The 23,540-nt window shown below is 43.8% G+C and overlaps 1 long non-coding RNA gene across 3 annotated transcripts; it reads right to left on the reverse strand.

Annotated features, from left to right (window-relative positions):
• LOC121033066 (uncharacterized) lies at positions 1 to 23,218 on the reverse strand. Of its 3 annotated transcripts, none has more exons than XR_005791683.1 (3): positions 22,804 to 23,084; positions 16,814 to 17,040; positions 1 to 880 (listed from the first exon to the last, which is right to left on the reverse strand). It is a non-coding gene; the product is annotated as an uncharacterized LOC121033066 (long non-coding RNA). The 3 variants fall into 3 exon arrangements; XR_005791684.1 differs by lacking the exon at positions 1 to 880 and adding an exon at positions 23,096 to 23,218 and having other exon boundaries at positions 15,060 to 17,040; positions 22,804 to 22,938; XR_005791685.1 differs by lacking the exon at positions 1 to 880 and having other exon boundaries at positions 15,060 to 17,040; positions 22,804 to 22,938; positions 23,027 to 23,081.
• Between the last annotated feature and the right edge of the window lie 322 nt (positions 23,219 to 23,540).

Consider the following 23,540-nt stretch of genomic DNA (forward strand, 5'->3'; position numbering starts at 1 on the left):
TTAAATCCAGCTTGAGGAGGCTTTAAAGGATCACTTAAAGGTCTGCAACTTGAGTGACCTATTTGATGCAGCTGGTTTGTGTGTTGGTGGTAATGGGCAACAGGATTGGCAAGAGAAAGTGGTGGCAGGTGGATTGCTTGTGGCCCTAAAACTGAAATATATCATCCATTATTGCTCTTTATTTGAAATGATACTGTATTCTTTAAAATATCATTGTTCTGAGTCATATTATCCAATATGTGGTCTCTTAACACATATGAATACCAGAAAATTTGAAATTCTGTAAGGTAGACTGCATATTTCTAAAAATAATTCAGTTATAGCTCTTAATTTAAGCAGCGTAGAGGTATTTGTACAATCGAACACCGACCTATGTAATCGTTTCCCTACTGCCATTGTAATTTCAAAATCTGACTTCCCATAGCCCCAGAGGGTGCAACTACAGCCACACCCCCAAATCCTTCCAATAGCTTTCTGCCTCTGTGTTAACCACCCTCCAACTCCTACCCTCACACCCACCCATTATTTCTTACAACTTTTCTTCCAAGCAAAGCTAGTCAGGCGATGGATCAAAAGGATTTCTGCATAATCAGGAAAAGCCTTTGTGTTAATCTGAAAAATACATGAGGGCAAAACCAAAAACCAAAACCACTGACAAAGCAGCTCAGCTGTATCTGGATGGTATTTCACAGGGCCCATCGATGACACAAGGCCACCAGATCTCACATTTCTCAAATTCTCACCCCAAGGCGTGAACATCTCTTTCTTGTGTGTCATTGCTCTTCTCAGTCTCCCTGTGCGATCTCATCCATCGATGGCTTCCCAATCACCTGTGCTTCAGGGCCAATCTCTCCCAGATCCCCAGGCAGGGTAGCCAGCTCTGAGAATACAGTAACAAATAAGACATAGTTCTGCCATTTGACTTTGAGTTATGCAAGTGGGTAAGATGCAATCTTATTTAAAATAATCTTACTTATCAAAATGATTTATTTCAATATATTCTGTCATCAGCAATGACAGATGCAGAGTCTGCAAAATATTTCCATTGGACTCTCCAGAACTGAACTTACTTTGACCCCTAGCTCTATCCCTTCTCTTTCTAAATATCCTATCTCAGTTCAAGACACCACCTCCCACCCAAACCAGGAATCCGTTTCCCACCCTCCCCCCACTTTGGCGGGTCACCAAATTTGACATAAAGTATCTCCTAAGCATTTCTCAACCCAGTCTCTTCCTCTCCATCCCTACTACCCCTTCTCAATGTCATATTATCAACTCTTCCTCTGTGGACTCTTTCCATGAGATCTTAATTCGTTTTTCTGCTGAGAATTGGAAGGGGCATCCGAAATTTACACCCCCGCGCCCGGGGGGGCCAGTAGCCTGCTGACTCAGCTGTTAAAAGCCCCACGTAGTTCCTCATTGCTTTCAGAATCATCTCAGATCCTTAGGGTGGCATCCAAGGCCCTCCTTGCTCTAACTTTGCCTACCTCTCAACCTTATTTGTGGCCATCCTCGGCCTCCTGCATACTGTTTTCAGCTCCGATGTGTCATATTGTTTTAAGACTCCCTGCTTTGGAATATATTTACCCTCTTACTTCCTTAATGACCTGCCACTCATCTTTTAAGACACCCTTTACCTATCACCACCTTCCCATATGCCCCTCAGCTGGGTCACCCCTCTCTATGGTTCTGAAGCACCCTATTTTATTATTGCACTTACCATATGATATTGAAAAATATATTTACATGTCTACATCTAAGGGCCAAACTTAAGATCTGACTTATTTATATTTATGTCACACCTGGTAGGTGCTAAAGAAATGCCTATTGGTGACAGATAAACAAATGAAGTCTACTATTCCTAAAACATGCAGAGTATGGGTTTCATGTTACCAACTCCACCAGTTGGAGAGCTTGTTAATACTCATAAACACTAGATTAAATGAAAATATGTGTAAAGCAACTGGTATACATTAGGGCATTAATTATTAATAATATTAAAGCCCTTAAGCACTATGGGTTATTAAATGTTTACTTTGGATTTTGCCCAATTAAAAGTTGTGTTGGACCGGGGCACCTATGTGGCTCAGTCAGTTGAGCATCTGACTCTTGATTTTGGCTCAGGTCATGATCTCACAGTTTGTGAGATTGAGCCCCGCATTTGGCTCTGCACTGATATTGCAGAGCCTGCTTGGGATTCTCTTTTTCCTTCTGTCTCTCTGTCCCTCCCCTGCTTGCTCTCCCTGTCTCAAAAATAAATAAATAAACATTTTTTAAAAAGTCATGGTGGACTTCCACATTTGACCAATATGGAATAATAGATGTACTTTCCCACCTGAAACAACTAAAAAAACTAGACAAAATATATGAAACAATGGCTTTCAAGAGATTGGATACTAGGCAACAGAGAACAGTGAACCCTAAGATTGCCCTGGCTAACTACCTTGAGGAAATTTCCAGACATGGTGCAGGGAAGGGTAACCCAGGCAGAAGCCAGTGGTTTCCCTTAGTTGGAGAGACAGAGCTGGCAATCTACAGAAGCCAAGGCAACTAGGGTAGGGTAACTGAGAGGAGAGAGCTACACACACAGGAAGAAGAGCAATGAACTGAGGAGGGTCTTCTTAGAGTCTTCTGCTGAGTGCTGATCAGTGCATGTGTCTGAGGAAACTACCCAAGGCTATGTAGAAAGATATAAAAACTATTGCTCAGACAGAGCCAGTAATAGTTCCAATTCCCACCAGCCAGAGTGGAAAACTTTATAATTAAGGGAGCATTGGCTAGAATACTGAGAATGCCTCGGTGGTAGGAAAATATTAGCCCTAGACTAAACATAGCTCTGAGCTCACCTAGCAAAGCTTAAAAGCAAATCCCAAAGGGATCAAACTATTTCCAAGTAACTCAACCTCATGCTAAAACAAAGTTCAAGAATATTTATAGAAATACAAATATATCCAGCACCCAACAAGGTAAAATCCACCATATGTGGCATCTAATAAAAAATTACCAGGCATGCAAAGAAGCAGGAAAATACAACCTCTAGTAAGAAGAAAAACAAATCAATCTAAACCAACCTAGTAATTATAGAGATTACAGAATTTGTTGACAAAAACATTAAAACAGTTACTAATCTTTTTTTAAAAAAGTTATTTAAAAAAAAAAATGTTTACTTATTTTGAGAGAGAGGAAGAGAGAATCCCAAACAGGATCCTTACTATCAGAACAGAGCCCTAAGCAGGGGCTCGATCCCATGTCCCTGGGATCATGACCTGAGCCAAGACCAAGAGTCAGATGCTTAACCAAAAAAGCCCCCCAGGAGCCCCTGAAAAAGTTATTAATCTATATTCCTATGTCCAAGGAGCTAAAGACTGAACACATTTGTTGCACCATGGAAAATATGAAAAAGAACAAAATAAAATTTCTAGAAATGAAAATTACAATGTCTGAAAAATATTCCTGACATGATTGACAGCAAATTACATATTAGAGAAGAAAAAATTAGTGAACTTGAACATATAGTAATAGAAACTAAAATTAAACACAGATTTTTTTAAAAGGCTGAAACAAAATGAACAGAGCATCACTGAGCTGTGGGACAGCTTCACGTAATTGAAGTTTCTCTCAAGCAATGTGTGTAGAAGGTGGGGGACAGACAAATATTTGAATAAATAATGGTTGAATATTTTCCAAACTTGAAGATGATGATCAACCCACAGATCCTAGGGGCTCAATGAACTCTGAACAAAAGAGACTTGAAGAAAAACATACCAATGCACATCATAATCAAATTGCTTAAAAACAGTGATAAAGAAAAAAAATCTTAAAAGCAGCCATGGGGGGAGGGAAAAGTTTTAAACAGAAAAAAAGATAAAAACGATAGAAAAGATAAAAATGATAGAAAATTTCTTGTCAGAAACAATACAAGCCAGAGGACATTGGAGAAACAACTTTATTTTTTATTGTTTATTTTTAATTTTTTAAAGTTTATTTATTTCAAGAGAGAGAGGGAGGGAGACAGAGCACGTGTGTAAGCAGGGGAGGGACAGAAAGAGAATCCCAAGCAGGCTTCGTGCTGTCAGTGTGGAGCCCAATGTGGGGCTCAAACTCACAAACTGCGAGATCATGACCTGAGCCAAAATCAAGAGTTGGAGGCTTAAATGATTGAGCCACCCAGGCACCCATGGAGCAACAACTTTAAAGTACTGACAGACAAAAACTGTCAGCTTACATTTCTATACCCAGTAAAAATATCTTTCAAAAAACAAAGACTTTTCCCGACATACAAAGGCTAAAAGATTTCATCACCAGTAGATCTCTCTACAAAATGTTGAAGGAAGTCCTTCAGACAGAAGGAAAATGATACTAGATGGAAACCTGCATCTATACAAAGAATTAAGAGCACTGGAAATGATAACTACACAGGTAAGCACAAAAAGCTTTATTTCTTATAACTTAAATATATTTAAAGGATAATTAACTGTTGGGGCACCTGGATGCCTCAGTCAGGTAAGCATCTGACCCTTGATTTTGGCTCAGGCCATAATCTCATGGTTCGTGGGTTTGAGTCCCGTGTCAGACTCCACACTGACAGCACAGAGCCTGCCTAGGATTCTCTCTCTCTTTCTCTCTCTCTGCCTCTCCCCGCTGTGAGCTCTCTCTCTCTCTCTCTCTCTCTAAATAAATAGGCATAAAAAAAAGAAATCAACAACCGAAGGATCCCTAGAAAATCCCCAAATATTTGAAAACTAAACACACATTTCTAAATAACACATGAATCAAAGAAGAAATCAAAAGGGCATTTAGAAAGTATTTTCAACGTAATTAAGATGAAAATATAACATATCAAAATGTATGGGATTTTGCTAAAGCAGTACTCAGAAGGTAATTATAGCACTAAATATCTATATGAGAAAAGAACGAAGTCTTCCAGTCAATGACCCCTCACTCCCACCTTAAGAAACTAGAAATTGAAGAGCAAATGAAATCCAAAGGAAGCAGAAGAACAAAAATGATAAAGATCAGGATGGAAATCAATAAAACAGAAACAGAAGATACAACAGAGGAATGCAATGAAATTAGCATTGGTTCTTTGAGAAAATCAAGAACATTGATAAAACTAGCCAAGACTCATCAGGGAAATAAAGCAAGAAGACACAAATAGTTTAATATTAGGGATGAGCCAAAGAGTAAATCAATGAAGGAGCCCAGATTCTAAGTCAGCTCTGGCCAACTATTGCACCCAGGCCCTATGGACTCCTTTGGGTTCCGGGAGGAACAGCAGATTGACAAACAGGTTGAACCTGCCTTGTGTAAAATTTTCCTGGGTCCATAAAAGTGTCTGTAACAAGAGTAATAACTTTCCAAATTACACATTCGCAACCCAAACACTTCCCAGCAACACTTTTATGTAAAAGATGTATTTTGTTACTCTCTAGATGAATTTGTAAGGAATTTTTTTAAACGTCACTTCTTTTACTTGGCAAATTATCTGACTTTCAATATTAATTTTAAAGATAGATTCTTAAATTCTGTACTTATTTAAACTAAGAGTATTTGCCAGAAAAGCAAAAGTAACGATGGCTTCTAGTTCAAAGATGCTGTATGCGTGGCAACATACTGGAATCCTGGCTATATTAGCATTTTAGGTGGGGCTGCCTTCTCTTCTTATAAGCATCAGGAAGTAACTATAGGGTTAATCAGAGCGATAGAATAGGGGTGGAGAAAAGAAACTTAAACAGTCTGATCTTTCCCTCTGCCTCTCCAGTCTGAATGCGGCTGATAAATGAGTTCATCTCCCACACAAAACAGTCTTTGTTTTATTCTGTGGCTTCCTGGCTTTCCACTGCTAAGAAAAGACAAAAGGTAACACGGTTTGCCTCAACTTGCCTACTTACCACTCACTGGAGCTTTTCATTTTTAGGCTCACAATACAGTAGAAACGTTTCTTGAAATCTGCCTTTATTTCAGTGGTAACTACTTTTGCCCTATATTTCATTTGAAAACATTCAAACCTTCAGAAAAGCAGAAACACAAGTACAAATTCCACCACATACCCTTTACTTGGATTCATCGGTTGTTAACATTTTGCCATATTTGCTCTCCCACTTCTCTCTGTGTTGTTCTGGCTGAACCATGTGAAAATAAACTGCACCTATCCTGACAGTTCACCCCTAAGTACTTCTGCATGAAATCTCCTGAGAGAAAGAACATACTCCTACGTAACTCTCAGGAAATTTAACACTGATTTGATACTCTCCCTCCCTCACCCCTTTCTCTCTGTCTCTGTCTCTGTCTCTCTCTCTTATACACACACACACACACACACACACACACACACACACACACACACACCACTCCCAAGAATTTTTTTTAGAACTGTTTTGTTTTGTTTGCTCATCCTGGAATGAGTCAAGAATCACACGTTGCATTTAGTTGTCATATTGCCCAGTGCTTTTTAACCCACACTAAATGTGTCTGATTGCCACTCCCACCAATTAGGAAGTCTCAGACAAATGAAAGCTTGATTCTGCAATTAATTCAGAATTTGGGGCACCTGGGTGGCTCAGTCGGTTAAGCGTCTGACTTTGGCTCAGGTCATGGTCGCATGGTTCGTGACTTGGAGCTCTGCGTGGGGCTCTCCACTCAGCACAGAGCCCACTTTGGATCCTGTCTCCTTTCTCTCTACCCCTACCCCACTTGCATGAGCTAGCTCGTTTTCTATCCCCACCCCCCCCATCAAAAATAAATATTTTTTAAAAAAAATTCAGAACTCATAAACCTTGAAGTAAAGCCCCAAGTATTAGACACATGGTTCCAAAAGGCAGAAGCAGCAATTTCCTTAAATCATCCTTTAGAATAAATGATGTAACTCATTTTTAAATGGTAGAGGGCACAAAGTCAGGGAAAGCACCATCTCAGCTTTCATGTTGAACATTCCCCTCACAAGCCTGGTGTTCACCAGGTGGCTGGTGGGGGACATCTGCACAGTGACAAACATAGGCAATTTGCAGCAAAGCCTAACATCCTTCATAGGGCATCCTCACCATCACAGACACACAGATCTGGGGGCTTTTCTTTCTTTTAATTATTTTTTAAATAGTTTTCACACCTAGCGTGAAGCCCAGTGGGGGGGCTCGAACTCACTATCCTGAGATTAAGAGCTGAGTTTAACTGACAGAGCTACCCAGGTGCCCCAAGAGCTGGGGGTCTTCAAGGCAGCCCTTCTCTCTCCCATGGAAGGACTCACCTCCACGACATCCCTGCCATGGTCTTCTGGCTTCTCTTTCAACACCTTGATCATGGGAAGCTTGAAGTGTCCTTCACACTGGGAACCAGAACATCTGGATTCCTGCCTTAGCCTTGCCACTTGTGAATGTATGACCTTGAACAGGTCACTTAAACGTTCTGTCTTTAGACGTACAGTTTCTCTAGCTATAATGAGGGCACATCGTCTGCCTCAACTCTGCCTAAAGGCTGTGTGGGGAGCAAGTAAGAGAGAATGGAGAATGGCAAATCCCTGCACAAATGTAGGCTTTTACTACCATTATGGGGAGCTCACTGCCATCAGATGCAACAGGCCTTGGTTACCCTTTGACCTCCCATGGGCCACTGGCCCCCACTGTTTGAAGAAAGACATTGCATCGGCCCTTAAAACTTCCTTCACCAGATTAAGCAGCCCCCATTTCTTCAACTAAAATTCCCCTAATCTTGGCATTATACCCAATTTAGTACAGCCTAAGAAGCAAACACCACTCTGAGCTTGACTTCGATCAAGGCAGGTATCCCATACTCCTTATATAATTGGTCCCTTTTAGCCACATGAAGAACTTGCTGTTAGTCCTGGTGAAATTCCAGAGAATTGGGTGTTTTTCCTTCATTCCGGCCTCTTGGGTGCTTTGGGAACCTCCATCTGTCCCCAGGAGGCTATCTCACCCTCTTTCTAGCTTCCAGTCATGTGAGAGTTCTGTAAGCATGGCCTATCTGCCCCCAAATCACTGACGTAATTGTCCTACCAAAGCTCACTGTCAAAGTTTTCTCTCCAGGATGACCCCAGTCCATTGATCAGTATTCTGTGGGTACAGGTGCCCTCAACAGCCATGACCTCACAGGACTATGCTGTCATTCAGCATAGTTTGTTCATTCATTCATTCATTCATTCATTCTTCAGTTATTGAGCACTTGCTGTGTACCAGCCCTGCTCTATGCACCAGCCACTCAAAGATGAAGAAGACAAAGGTGATGCCCTTACAGCTTTTCATAAGATTATCCTGATTATTTTGTCTATGCCATTCTTACTGACCCTTTCAGTAAGTCTATCAAAAGGGAAATGACAGGGCACCTGGATGGCTCAGTTGGTTAAGCGTCTGACTCTTGATCTCGGCTCAGGTCATGATCTCACAGTTCGTGAGTTCGAGCCCTGCATCAGGCTCTGTGCTGATGGCATGGAGCCTGCTTGGGATTTTTGTCTCTCCTTCTCTCTGCCCCTCCCCGACTTGTGCTCTCTTTCTCTCAAAAAAAAGTGGGGGGGAGGGTAGAATTAGATCTTCTGAGGGCTTCAGAGGAGTCTGCTTTCTAGGAAAACTATTTATGAACATATTCCAGAATTTGGTGAGAAATTTGGGTATCAGTGTAGACACCCTCCTCCCACCTAAGTACAGTTCCCTGCCCCTCTGCACAATTCCCTGTGAACTGACACCCGCACCTCCCCCTGTCCACCTCCATTAGCCATTGTACATAGAGCAGCTCTGTTTACCCAGGACTCTCCCCCACCACTGATCAGCCCAGAGTCCTTTACCCAGGAATACATCACTGGGTCCTAGAGACTCTGGTCTCAGGCTGACTAGCTCTTCAAAAGAGGAACCATCAACCTGGACTCTGTGGGCCCCCAAGTTCACAGCCACAGGAAAATTCAGAGGCAAATGTACAGCAGAAGCAACAGTGATTCTCTGGTTCTGGTTTAGTCCTGAGGCCTAATCCATCCCTACCCTTGCTTCTGTAACACAGCTCTGTGTCCTTTACAAAAAGCTCTACTTTATTTAAGCTGTTTAAATTGGCTTATGCTATTCAACATTTTATTGAAAAAAAATTTTTTTAAGATTTTATTTTTAAGTCATCTCTACACCCAATGTGGAGCTCAAATTCACAACCCTGAGATCAACAGTCACATGCTCTACTGATAGAGCCAGCCAGGCGCCCTGTTACTTGCAATTTTAAAATCCTAATACATAATGTGGAAAAGATGCCATTAACATAGCCCATTTTTAGATCCTTTTTGATAACGGGAACACTTACTGACTTTCAGTTTTTACCCCCATGCCGCTTCCTCTAGGAAATCTACAAGTCCTTTCCTTATCCAGGATTGTGTTTCATCTAGACCAGGAGACTTAAATTCATGCCAGCTCAGTCTGCCTCAGTCTTAAAGTCTAGTCCCTTCCTTGTTGTGTTTGATTTACTCCTTCCAATTCAAAGTCCATTCTCTCAGATCAGGAAGGCAGAAATAAAATAGCAGTGAAGTAGATCTGTTTTCTCTTGGCCCCAGTCGGCACCAGCCTCTCCCTCCTTCTTGCCTTGAGAAGCTCTGTGGCACGATGGATACCAGTGTAGGTACAGATCCTGCTCACTGGCTGTGTGACCTTGGGAAAAATTAGGCAACCTCTCTGTGTCTCAGAGTCCTCATCTAAAATCTAGGGGTAATGGCAGTGTCTAATGCATAGGAGTTTTTTGAGACTTTGAATAAACGCATTAACACATACAGAGGACAGGGCTCAGTGCATGTTCACCATTATTTTTTTCTCTTCTTATTCTGACTAAAGCAAAGAGCCTCCTTTTGGGTGTACAAAGTCCCTATAAGCTTCACTTTTAGCCTTGCCATGTTTCATGTATCTTATCTTTCCTTAGGGTTTTCTTGTGAATGAGAAAATAAAACCAAGGCTGACTGCTAACTCAACGAGTCTAGCCCACCAATAGGAAAAATTCACTCCTGGAATGTCCCAGAGCACCCTCCAGATGAGTGCTTTGCCCTACATTTGTCTCTGTAGGCAGCTCTGTTTCCCAGATGTCACCCTCACCAGGCCTCAGATCCCACCGCCCCCCCGCCCCCCGGCCCCTGCCCTGTGCTGTGAGGCCTCTCCACGCTGCAAAAGCTGGGCAAGAAGGCAGTGCCCTGCTGCTTGAAGAAATGCACGTTACTCCCCAGGAACCAGGAAACCCACCTCAGCGGGGCTCTACAGCCTGGAAGTTCTTTACGATGAAATAAGCGAGTCTCTTATTACACTCAAATCAAACAGGTTTCAGAGTTGAGAAGGCTCTTTCCTGTCGTCCCCTCCTCCATCCCTCTATAATTTTCTTCTTTTGAAATAAAAGGCATCAGTGAAATAAAACGTTCCAAAACTGACTCAGAGAAACTGGAGGTCCTAACTAAGGCAGCATTTACAAAACCAGACTCAATTCTTGTCAGCTATTTACACTGCCAGTGGCACCATCTGACAAGCAGTGCTGGAAATAAGGAAGGAAGAAGGGAGGTTCATCCATTCACTCATGGGCCAAGCGCTAAGTGGGGCCAGCGTGCCAGGCGCTGTGCTAGCCACCAAGGATGCAGGTGGGAGAAGATTGCTGAGGGAGATCCCAGCAAAGGCAGGCAGGTAGCCTTGTAATAGATCAGCAGAGTCAATCAATGCCCTGACAGGTATGTGCAGATGAGCCAGGGAACACAGGCGAAGGAACAAACACTTCTAGGGAACCCATCCTAGGGAAGCCAGAGAAGCCCTGACACAGCTGGGGAGGAGGAGAATCTTGCAGGATGACCCCACCAGGAACACAAAGAAGGAAATGTGGAGCAAAGAGGGTTTCATGTAGAGACAATAGCCTGGGCTGAGACAGAGCACTGAGACTTGAAGAAGCGCGATGCCAGGATGCTGAGAATAGCAAGGTCCCTGTAGAGTGGAACAGGGGCAGGGAAGGGAACTCTTTGCAGAAATCTAGGCCCCAAAACTAACTCAGCATCCCTGAGGTGGGAGCCCTACCTCCAGCGACCCCGAGGCCAGGCAGGCCCAGTGGGGGAGCCAGCCATGGCCAACAAGGAATCATTATATATTTTTTTTTTAATTTTTTTTCAACGTTTATTTATTTTTGGGACAGAGAGAGACAGAGCATGAACAGGGGAGGGGCAGAGAGAGAGGGAGACACAGAATCGAAAACAGGCTCCAGGCTCTGAGCCATCAGCCCAGAGCCTGACGCGGGGCTCGAACTCACAGACCGCGAGATCGTGACCTGGCTGAAGTCGGACGCTCAACCGACTGCGCCACCCAGGCGCCCCGGAATCATTATATTTCTAAGCAGAAGAGTGATGTAATTAGATTTCTTTTACGAATTTTTGTGGCACAATGGAGTAGGAAGCAGAGCAGACAGAGACTGAAGAGGTAAATTGGGAGATTGTTCCAGCTGTCTTACAGAGCTATTATGATAAATAAAAGCAATTGGGAGGTAGAAGGGGTGAACTCATGAGACATCTCCAAGGTAGGAACAGCAGAACTTGATGAGCTGTTGGATGTGGGTGGTGAAAGAGAGAAAAGAATCAAGAATGATTCCAAAGTGTCTACCTCAGGCTTCCAGATGGTTGGGGAGCCCTTGAGAGAAAGAGGGAAGGGAGGCAGGAAGGAGCTTGCATTTGTAGGGCATGTAAAGAGTACTCTCAACAGTTTGGTGCTGAGCATACGGCAGGGAGGTGGCTGTGGGCAACTAGGTGAGCAGAGATGGGGACAGTTAGAATGGACACCAGAGGAGGAGCTGAGCTTACACATGTGGTTTTGGAGTGATGACTGACAAGAAATTGCCTGAAGCCCAGGGAGTGTATAGGGGTGGGCGGGTTGGGGGGGTGGGCATGCACCTGGAGACCCACCAGCTCAGATGTGGGTAGAGACCCAGAATGAGTGGCCCAGGGGGTAGGAATCAAATGGGGCGGGAAATTGGGGTGGAGGGGATGTTTCAAAGGGAGTATGAAAGTGTCCAGTGCCCAAAAGAGGTTAAACAGGGACAGGACTGAAACCCGTTTATCAGGTGTGGCAATAACAAGGCCATTGCTGCCCCAAGAGGAAGCGATTGTGATGAGCTCGGATTCAGAGGCAGACCACAGCAAGCTCAGAAGGGAATCAGAGGCAAGGAGTTAAAGACAGTGATTGCACATGATTCCTTTACGATCTTCCAGAGGAAAAGAGAGGCAGGCCAGTAGCTAGAAGGAAATGGCAGAGGAAAATACACAATTCCCTCCCCCCCCCAAAAACTTTTTACTTTATTAAAATGGCACATCTTAACATGAATGATTGGATATAGCTATTATTTTCTACACTCTATAAACCAAGAATTATTTGGAATATTTTCTACTTCAAAAATTCCTAATAGTGTATTTGCCAAGGGTAGAGGCTCAGCAAGTTAGGTTGATAATGCTTTTTCAGTTTGAATATTTGAGAACCGTATCTATTTCATATCATCTAATATTCTTTCAGTAAAAATAAAATTAACACCAGGGTTACAAGTGAGCTTACATGATGTTTATAAGAAGGGATGTGAGTGATGAGAATGAGGTTCAAAATCTACACTCCTCATATAATGCCTGAACCACAGATGTGTTTCCAAGAATAGAATGTCACCCATATCCTCAAGACAGCTCAATAATAACACAAATAACAGCAAATATTTATACAGTGCTTACTATATTCTAGGCAATATCCTAAGTGATTGAATATATGAACCTAATCATTATAATGTGGCTAACATATTTATATGAATATGTAAAATATTTTTTTCTTGGTTTTTACTGTTTTGGTAATAGGAATTGAAAGAAGAATTATTAATACCACATATGGAGAACCCCAACCAAAGAAATCTAAAATATGTAGCAAATGCTTTTTCCCCCTTTTTTAAAAATTTATTTTGGATGCTGGTGCTAAACTTCCAAGTTTCATGATTTTTTAAAAAAATTTTTTACGCCCTTCTTTATTTCTAGGATGAGGGAAGGATACATTTTTGCTTTCTTACATGACTGTGTGAAATGTGCAATATGGGGCGCCTGGGTGGCTCAGTCGGTTGAGCATTACTCAGGTCATGACCTTGTGGTTCATGAGTTCAAGTCCTGCATTGGGCTCACTGCTGTCAGTGCAGAGCCTGCTTTGAATTTTCTGTCCTCCTCTCTCTCTGCCCCTCCCCTGCTTATGCTCTCTCTCTCAAATAAACATTAAAAAAAAAAAATAGAAAATGTGCAGCATGATGTTCTTCAAATATAAAAATTTTACCTTAGAAAGGGAAAAAAATAACCAAAACAATCTTATGGCAAAACTACTATCATTATCCCATTTTGCAAATAAGGAAATTAGCTCAGAGCGTCTAAGTAACCCACTCATGGTCACGTAGCTAGTAAGTGAGAGGTGACATTTTTTAAATGATTTTATTACATTTAGAAATTAAAGTGAAGCAAATATAAAAGGAGTTAAAAACACAAAAAGACCAAAAAAAACAAAACTAAAACGAAACAAACAAAAAACACAAAAAAGACCAAAGCCAGAAACGATCCAAATGTCCTCCAACAATAGAGAATTGGTAAACAAATTGTGGTTTATTCAACCAACAGAATACTACTCAGTGATTTAAAAGAATGAACTACTGACATATGCAACAACATGAACGGATCTCAAGAAAGTTATGTGGAATCAAGTGTCAAGCAACCACAGGAATACTTGCTACGCAGTTCCATTTATATGATGTTCCAGAACAGGCAAGACTAAAGCAGTGGTTACCTCTAGGGTAGAGGTGGGGGAGTGGGGGCCAGTGGCTAGAAAGGGACTTGAGGGAATTTTGGCGGGGGTGTGAAAATGTTTTCTATGAGGGTGATTGTCCCAAATGTAGTCATATATAAACACATTGTAGAAAACAGTAAAAGGTCCAGAGAGAATTGATGGCACAAAGCTGAGGAGGAGGCTGGTAACAACCAGTGTGGCAAGCAGCGCTCCGGACAAGCCTCGGTGTGAGAAGGAGGGAGAGGCAGCCTAGCGGCCTAGATAGGGGCCAGCGGAGGGAATTAGCACCAGAAAGCTCCTGTGTCATTCAGCTTGACGAATGAGGTATGGGAGGGAGGATTCTTTTCCAAGGGCAGAGGTTCTTGGGGTTAAGGACATTAGGGCTGGAAGAGAATCCCCCCTTTATTGATAAGTACTCAGTGTTAATGACTTATTCACGGTTACACAGCTAATTAGCCACAGAGCTGGGATTAGCACCTAGTTCTTTTACAATAGGATAAGTCATTTGGGGGTAATGTCAGGCCTGCTTCACCTCCCACTACTAATGAGGGGTCTTACCCTTGCTTACACAAAGTGAGGAATGACTTCCAGTTGCCTTTGTCTTTTGTTTTTATGTTTTTTAATGACATTCATTAATCACCTACCATTGGCCAGGTGCTGTTAGGTGTTGACAATTGAAAACTAAAAAGCCACTGCCCCTGTTCTCAGATAACGTTAGGGGGAGACCCACGTGAGTAGTCAACGCACTTGTATGAAGAGCATAATGGGAGGGGCGGGGGATAAGGTTTACTGGCCAAGCAATTCTGCCATAAGGGGGAGTGGAGAAGGCTTCATAGAGAGATGGGGCAGGCTGAACTTAGGGAACTGAGTTTAAGGATAAAATAATTGCATTAAAAGCACAGAGAAGCACATGTCAAGACACAAGAAACCGCCTGCACTCAGGCAGAGGCCCAAGGTCCCAAAGGTATACAGCTGGCCCTCAGCCAAGTACACCAGCCAAACAGACCCCTCATGTCAATCAGCACCAAGAGTCCACGAAGGGCTTGACTTATGTACACCCCTGAAAAGAAATGCAACGAACCCCAACATGTGCTACAAAGAGAATTTCCATAAGAGAGTTACGATTGAGTTTTGGTGTTTTTAAGCACATTCCAACCAACAGGATGGTCACAAAACAGTCACCTACACCAGCTGCGCAGGCAGTAGTCCTGGGCAGTGACCTGCTGGCTTTATCAAGCAGTAACTCCTGAAGCCAAGAGGCACGCACACTCACTGACGCAGGCTGCAGCTCTGCGGGTGATGGATAGCAAAACAAAGGCAGCACTAATGAAAAATTAATGAAAATGGTTACTTCCGTAAGAAAAATGATCTGTTCTCTCCCACCTTTTATTGATTTTTGACCAGCCCTGTAATTGGAAATGTATAATTTTATCCTGAGGCAAAGGCAGGCGGAGGGGCAGAGCGTGGGATCCAGTCAGATGTGGGCAGGCTTCTAGCCACCCAGCCAAGCTGCACCCCGGGGGGTGTAGCCCCTACCCACTCTCTTCTCTCCACACCTGACACCTGTTCCTCCCAAACTCCGAAGCCTGAGTCACGCGCGGGTTACTGATAATGAGGACACCCCAATGTTCGCATGCCCGCTAGCCTTTTGGGATGACTCTTATAGCATCCCAAATATGGCTTCAACCTATGTGATGCAGGAAGTCCCATCTCTCCTCCAATTCTTTAGGAATTCTGTGGGAAGGTATTTCCCTTTTATCCAGTAGTCACCTGTCACACCTCTCTCAATTCCAGCCTCACCTCCCCCAACCCTTCTCATCTCACCTGCCCTGTATTCCGCACTTGGCCACCAGCTTGGATATAGCCCATCTCCTGGGCTCTCCAAAGATGCTAATCTAAAGTAGAGCTAAGTTAGGTAAGTTTAGTTCATTAAAGCAGACTTTATTGGAGGTCGGAGGGTGGGAATTTCATTTGCTTTGCTCACCTCTGAAACTCATGTGCCAAACCACCACCTGAGTCATCATAGGAGCTTAAAAATAATTTTGGAGTAGTCAAATTCATAAAAGCAAAACATAGAATGGTGATTATCAGGGCCTGGAGAATGGGGAGTCATTGTTTAATGGGGGCAGGGTTTCACTTTGGGGAGATGAAAAAGTTCTAGAAATGCCTCCATTTCTAGATGACTAGTGATGACTGTATAACAAGGTGAATGTTCTTAATACCACTGACCTGTACAATTAAAGATGGCTAAGATGGTAAATTTTATGTGCTGCATATTTTACCACAATAAAAAACTGAATGAAGTAATGATATTATTATGGCAGTGGGGTGGGGGGGGGTGGTGCTTAGAATAAAAAACCACCTAAAACTGAACATCCGACCTCAGGTTCCTAAATTACCCAGCTCATAGGGAGACTGGTCCAGAGTTCTCCAAAGTGAGTGCTCGAAATTTATCCTTAACACAACCCAACTGGGGAGAGGAGAAAAACAGAATTTCTAGGTGTATCTTTTATTTCATTCTTTAATTTTTTAAATTTGGGGATAGATTTAAATATGCATAATATAGAACAGTACCAACAGCCAGGTTTGTAACTTATAAATGAACGGACTTCTACTCAAGGAACATTATTGAAAACTTTGTACTCCCAGGTCGCATGGTCAGCACTGGCACGTGACTTTCTCCTCTTCCTCTGTTGTCACTCCATGTAAGTACAGTAAGGACTTTGGATCAGATGCTCCCAAAGGGCTTAGCCTGCTCTACTGCCAAGTCCCCCCCCCCAAGTGCCAGCTTCCAGGCGGAAGTCACTCTAAGCGACAATGCAGTTTATGTGTCAGGGACCGAGGCCTGGCATCCCTGCTGCTGCAGCTTCAGGGACTTTGGGGATGTGGCCTGACTTACTTCTCGGTCACAGACAAACTGCCAACCCCTCCTTTAGGACACCAAGAGCCACAGACCAGTCAGGGCCCTTCCACTGTTCAAAGCAGGCATCATGAAAGGTGCCCTTTGAGGGACAGAAAAACAAATCTACCTCAAGTTTCCATCAAGGTCTTGTCCCTGCAGAGTATGGGTCTAGTGGGAAATGTGTGTTTTTGAAGACTTAGCCCAGAGCTGGCTTTGCAGCCAGACAGTCCTGGACATTAGTCCCTTGTCCCTCCAGGCATTTCTTTAAGTGACTTCAGGCAAGTTGCTTAATCATCCTGAGTCTCAAGTTCCTGTTCTGATGATCCGAGAAAATAACACACGTATCTTGTGGGGCTGCCGGGAGAATGAAAAGATGAGTGTAAAGTGAGAGCACAACGAAATATAACCATGATCACTGCTATTATGTCCCGTTTCCCCACAGATGAAGTAAGAGATTACGTCAGAATTCCAGATTTTGTAACAGCCAGCTGCCAGAACTGCCGGCAAGGCAAGGAGCTCCAGGTGGCTCATCCTCCAAGATGCCTCTTTGTCCTAACTCTGCTTTTCTCAGATTTACGTATTTGATTTCATTTGAAGAAAGGATCTTGCAGATTTTAAAAAGTGCTGTAGAAATACGGGCACTAGAGGGGCGCCTGGGTGGCTCAGTTGCTTGAGCATCCGACTTCGGCACAGGCCACGATCTCAGGATTCGTGAGTTTGAGCCCCGCGTTGGGCTCGCTACTGTCAGTGCAGAGCCGCTTTAGATCTTCTGTCTCCCTCTCTCATTGTCCCTCCCCCGCTCATGCCCTTTCTCTCAAAAATAAATAAATATATGTATTTTTTAATACTGCAGCTAGAGCAGCAGATAATTTTTAATCTTTTGAGTCTAACTGAGTTATAGTAAGACAACTGAACCCTAATCAAAGGGGCGGGGATCTCTCCTGACAGAGACGGTGAGATGGCTTGGCCCAGAATTCCAGACCCCAAACTTCCCAAATTTCCTTCACTCGGCTGTGGAAGGACTGGTTCTCTGTTAAAGCCACCTCGAGGACGAGCTGCTCATCTCCTAGACAGGTGGTTAAACACCGCCTCTGTGAAATATCTCACACTGCCATCTCTGCTTATGACTGCTCATTTCCTAACTTCTCACATTCAAGGAAGGGAGGAGGGGAGACAGAGCTACTTATTAAGAAATACTTCTGAGTACACTTAAGGACTGCTGTCTCTCACATCTTTTTAATTCCATTTCGGCCTTGGGCATAGATTTAAAACAAAGCTATGCTGGAGGTGATCTTCAAAAGCAACAGATGATGATTAATGCTCATACTGTTCTTTAAGGCCATGGGTGAACTTTGCACTGTCCTCCATGAGCAGTCTGCTAATCTCAGCTCAGAACCTAGTGGAAACAGCCTGGTCTAGCTCTCCATTTGTTGGCTTAAAAACCTTGGGTAACTTGGATTCTTAAGCCTTGGTTTCCACATCTGAAAAATAAAGGTAACTAATGCTCTCCTCGACCACCTCACAGGACCTTTGTAAAGATCTCATGAAAGAATGGAGGCAAGAAGGGGTGCCTGGGTGGCTCGGTCGATTGAGTGTCTGATTTTGGCTCAGGTCATGATCTCATGGTTCATGAGTTCGAGCCCCACTTCCGGCTCTGTGCTGACAGCTCAGAGCCCGGAGCCTGCTTCAGATTCTGCATCTCCTCTCTCTCTCTCTGCCCCTCCCCCCTTAAAAAATAAATAAATGTTAAAAAAAAAAAATTTAAGGAATGGAGGCAAGAACTATGTAGAACCAGACAGATATGGGGCACATGTTTGGCTCAACTGGTTTAAGCATCTGCCTTTTGATATCAGCTCAGGTCATGATCTCATGGTTTGTGAGGTCAAGCCCCATGTCAGGCTCTGCACTGACACCACGGAGCCCACCAGGGATTCTCTCTCTCCTTCTCTCTCTCTGTCCCTCCCCTACTTGCGCACATGCTCTCTAAACAAACATTTTTAAAAAGGGAAAAAAAAGAACCAGACAAAAGGGAGGCTCCAAGGTACCAGAGATCATCTGAGCCTACCCCTCGCTGAAATGGTCCAGCCTGGCCGGGAGGGGCCACGTTTGATGCACTTGTGCATTTCTCGGCATGAGGTCATCTGGAGAAAGCAAGGTCACGGGGCTGCAGGTTACTACATGATCTGTCCTCATATCTGACCTCAGCATTTCACTTTCACAGCTTGCCCAATGCTGCACAGGTTAGGATGAGAGTGTCCTGGCTGAGCTTCCATCCAGATACCACTGGTGATTAAACAGATAGTGGATCTTACTCCCACAGCCTCTTGAAGTCAGAGCTGGCCTTTGGCTCAGTGGGGCTCAAGGCAAGAACGGGTGGAGCCCCTCCTCCTCCTCCTGCCACTCCCACTCAGCCCCTGCAGAAAATGGGATGAGGTATCCAGAGACTCAGCCTCTTGTTTTGGAAACATCCAGGACGTGGAAAGCCAAAGAAAGCCAAGGACCAGGGAACATGTGTGGCTAAAACAACTTGGTAAGTAAATGATTTAGGAAGTGAAACAAGGTAAATTCAAGCTCAATGCAAAGTACGTTTGGAGGCTAATCCTGTTGTCCTGAACTGGGACACAGGAAATCTGGCTCTGCTGTTTGCTGTGGGTGGCCTTGGGCAAGTCACCTCACAGCTCCAGTTTCTATAAGTCTGTATATTAATGGGGTTGGACTAGAGTCGCCATTCTCAAATGGGTGCATTTAGCTGCTGCTCACACAGTGGGGAAAAGCTACAACTGCATCTTCCCAGAATGCCAGTTTTCCTTGAAGATTGGGAGGGACAGCTTTTTTTTTTTTTTTAACAGATTCATGAGATAAAATTCACATCCCATACAATCCACCCATTTAAAGCATACAATTCAATGGCTTTTAATATATTCACAGATTGTACAACAATCACACAATTAATTTGAGATCTTTCCATCACCCCCAAAACCAACTCTGTATGCCTTAGCCATCACTCTCACAGCCCCCAACCCTCACAGCCCTGGGCAACAGCTAATCTACTGTCTGCCTCTGGATTTGCCGATTCCAGGCATTTCATATAAATGGAATCATCCAATATGTGATCTTGAGAGGATAATTTTTATATTAAAACAAACAGCTATGTTATGAAAAGCATGCAAAAAATACATTAATTTTTAAATCACAAAAGATATTTCAAAGAAATTTCCCATGTGTCTGGCGGCTTCATGCTAAAGAGTCCAGGCATCTTTCAGGGACAGTGATTCATGTTGCTCTGCCCCAGGGCCACTTTGTGAAAATTCTGGGGAGCACTGTGCTGAATGATCTCTTATCCCTGTGGCAGCTCCAACCTTTGAAGATGCCAAGGCTCACTGTGATAAACCTACAGAGAGATGGCTTTTCCAGGAGAAACTGTAAGTGACCTTCTGTTATCATTTTTCTCCTTCATCTCTACCACAGGTTTACATTCAGAACAACTGAAAAAATAATAAGATGACACCAATATTTCAGCTTTCCATAGAGAAGAATAATAGGTTGGGATGTCCACCCTACCCGCTTCTATCATTCCCATAGCTTTGGGGAGAAGCATCTTGATCTGTTTTACTCACTGAACCCTCTTCAGTGCCTAGTGCAAGCAACAGGGAATATCATAGGGGCTCAATAAATATTTGCTGGAAGAAAGAAATGAAAGAAAGGATGAAAGAAGAAGAGAAGGGATGGGAGGAGAGAAGAAAGAAAGGAGGCGGGAGGGAGGAAAGCAAGGAGAGAGGCACGGTGGGCCTTGTTTAGTACAACCTCACACGTGGAGGTTAGGCTGTAAGAAGCTCTCACTGTTAGTGTTAGAAAGCTTGGTTTGTCTTCCAGATTTTACACTATGAAGGAACTGACTCTGTCCTTTCAGTTTCATCAAATAGGAAAGAAAGAAAAAGTAATCACGGGTAAAGAAAAGAAATAGGAAGATGAGACAGAGGGAGTCAGGGGTGTCCCACAGAGAAGGACTCTGATGGGTGACTTGGGGGAAAGGTAGACAAGCAGAAGCATCTTCAGAACCCAATTCTGGATTGTATAATAGGAATAATTTATTTCCAATATAAAGTCCTCACCCAACATGAGTGACAAATATCCCCCCGATCCTACCCTACAAATGTGGGCAGAAAAGCAGCTTGGGGCTATTTCAACGCAAAGAACCAACCACTTGCCAGAAACAGTGATAAAGAAATATTCAAGCATAGGACCCAACACCAAGGCCAGAGGCAAAGGAGCAGCAAAGTTGTTCTGTGGATTTGGCCTGTCCCGGTTGCCCAGACCCCTGGCTGCCTAGACTCAATGGCTCTGAAGACAAGAAATGAATAAAATAGGTTTTTGAGCCACATAAAATCTATTAGACACAAGGATTACCATTCTTATCTCCAAACTGATGCAAACAAGGGGACAGAAACATAGAGCCTACTTCTTTCCTTTTGTATCGCTCAGCTTTTGCTAAGTTAAGCTGCATAACAAATATCCCCCAAATCTCAGTCTTACAACCACAACAGTAGAAGGTTTATTTCTTGCTCATGATTCACATCTTCTGTGGGTTAAGTATAGCTTTTCTTTTATTCCAGAACCAAGGACAAAGTGTAGCCCATCTCTGGGCCACACTGGTCTTGTAGCAGAGAAGAAAAGGTAAGAGAACTGGTGGAGACATGCATTGGCTCAGATGTGGTGTATGCCACTTTGACTTGCATTCATTGGCCAGTGTAAGTCATATGCCGAAGCCAATGTCAATAAGGCAGAGAAAAACAATCCCCTCACAGAAAAAGCAGCAAATAATGACAAAGTGTGGTCTACCACACTTTTCCAACCATTGCCAGAAAGACTAGGCTGTGCTTCTTGAAGGCAAAAATTGAGACTTTTTTTCCTGCACCCGCATTGCCCAGCACAGAATCTGGTTACAGTAGAGTACTCAATAATGAAAGGATGGTGCCCACATGTTCAGGTGCAAAATAAGGACAATGACATTATCAAGACTAGAAGTCAGATATCCTGATATCAGCCTATCTTCCTATCACTACACCCTACTGAAATGTAGTCACCTAAAGGGCTTTGACCTTGTGCATATCAATAATTTTGCTTTTCAGAATCATCAGAGCCCCAAATCAAGAACAACACCAACTGAAGACTAAGCAATTTGAAGATGAAGAGGGGTGAGTATTAAACTAGGAAGCACAGAACTTTTGTATACATTGTCTCATTTGGCCTTCCCAGGAACCCTGTGAGAAAGCCAGGGCAGGAACTATTTAGGCTTTTTTGTTTGTTTTTGTTTTTGTTTTTGTTTTTAAAGCTGTTTTTGATGAAAAAGGAGCACTTAGATAGAATGCAGTGGTTTAGAACACAGGCTCTACAATTATTCAGCCTGGGTTTAGTCCTGGCTCTGCCCCTTGCCTTGCTAGCTATGTGACCTTGGGAACACTGCTTGACCTTGGTTATGCTCATGAACATAGGCAACTGCAGAGTGTTGCTGGGACAGGATGAATCTCACAGGGAGAAGGGTCAGCTGGTGCCTGCAGAACTGGCTGTGTCCTCTCAGCATGGTGGGCCATGCTTGTGCTCCCGTGGAGGAAAGCTCTCTCTTTCTACTGGGCATGAAAGGAGTTTTGGAGGGTAAGGGACAAATCATGCTGGGGTACTAGGAAGTCTTAGCGTAAACACAGGCTATTCAAGGAGGTGCTGGGAACGCCAGTGCCCAGGATCTGGAGACAGCAAGCGAGAAAAGACCATGCACAGCCCCTCCCACCTCAGTCCCAGAGACCCTGTTGCCAGGCCACTTGAGGGTTATCCATTGATTCATCTTGTCTCTCGGTATCCTCTCTACCCTTCAGTTTCCTCATCTGTAAAATGGGTGCAACAGCATCTCCCTGAGAGGACTGTTGTGAGGTTAAAGTGGGAAGTGCTGTAGTCTTTTGCCCAGAATCTGGCATACCGTCAGCTAGGAGCACTGAAGCTGGCACCTTGGTCTAGGTTGACTACATGCTCATTCAGACCCCCTGAAGTCACACAAGGCCACCCCCTAAGCCCACTGCACTGTCAGCTCCATGCAGCTGACCGCATGGGAGCTCTGTGACTTACCTGTGTGTATCCCAAGGCTCCTGCTGCCCTAGGACAGTGGGGGCAATGAATTTATCAGAGAGGCGTGGAGAACCTTTACTGTTTCCTCACACGTTTCTCGCTCCTCCCCAGATCCAGGAGTTCAAAGAAATTTTCCTTAAAAGATAAATGTACAAATTAGGCTTTCCTGATAGGCATCTACTCCAGTAAAGATTCCTGGGTGCTGCCTCGGTCCCCAGGATACCAGAGGGCATTCATCCATGGGAAGACAGCTGGCAGTGTGTGCTCCACACCTCACCAGGAGGGTGTTTACCAGAGAAGTGGTGCCCAGTCATGGCCTCGGCGATGAGTCAGCTCGGTGCCCTTGACAGGAAAGAGAGTCACAGCGGCCCATGATCACGGGCTGTGTTCCCTTAGGGCTGACCGCCCTGGGAAACAAGCACCATGGAGTGCTTGTCCTGCCTACTCTTACCAAACCTTCAAAATGGCCTGGCTTACCTTCTTGCTGCTGATAGAACCAGAGGGCGAGGGTGGAAGTTGTGAGGTGTCCAATGACACAGGTAATGCCAAACATGCAGGGCTGTACCGTGCCTTCTGGGGGCCCCTTCCTCATAAAAAAAATATTTTTAATGTTTATTTTTGAGAGAGAGAGAGACAGAGACAGAGACACAGAGACAGAGTGTGAGTGTGAGAGGGGCAGAGAGTGAGAGGGAGACACAGAATCTGAAGCAGGCTCCAGGCTCTGAGCGGCCAGCACG

This window comes from Herpailurus yagouaroundi, unplaced genomic scaffold (assembly GCF_014898765.1).
Source record: "Herpailurus yagouaroundi ecotype Mexico unplaced genomic scaffold, PumYag 142, whole genome shotgun sequence".
NCBI classification, from domain to species: Eukaryota; Metazoa; Chordata; class Mammalia; order Carnivora; family Felidae; genus Herpailurus; species Herpailurus yagouaroundi.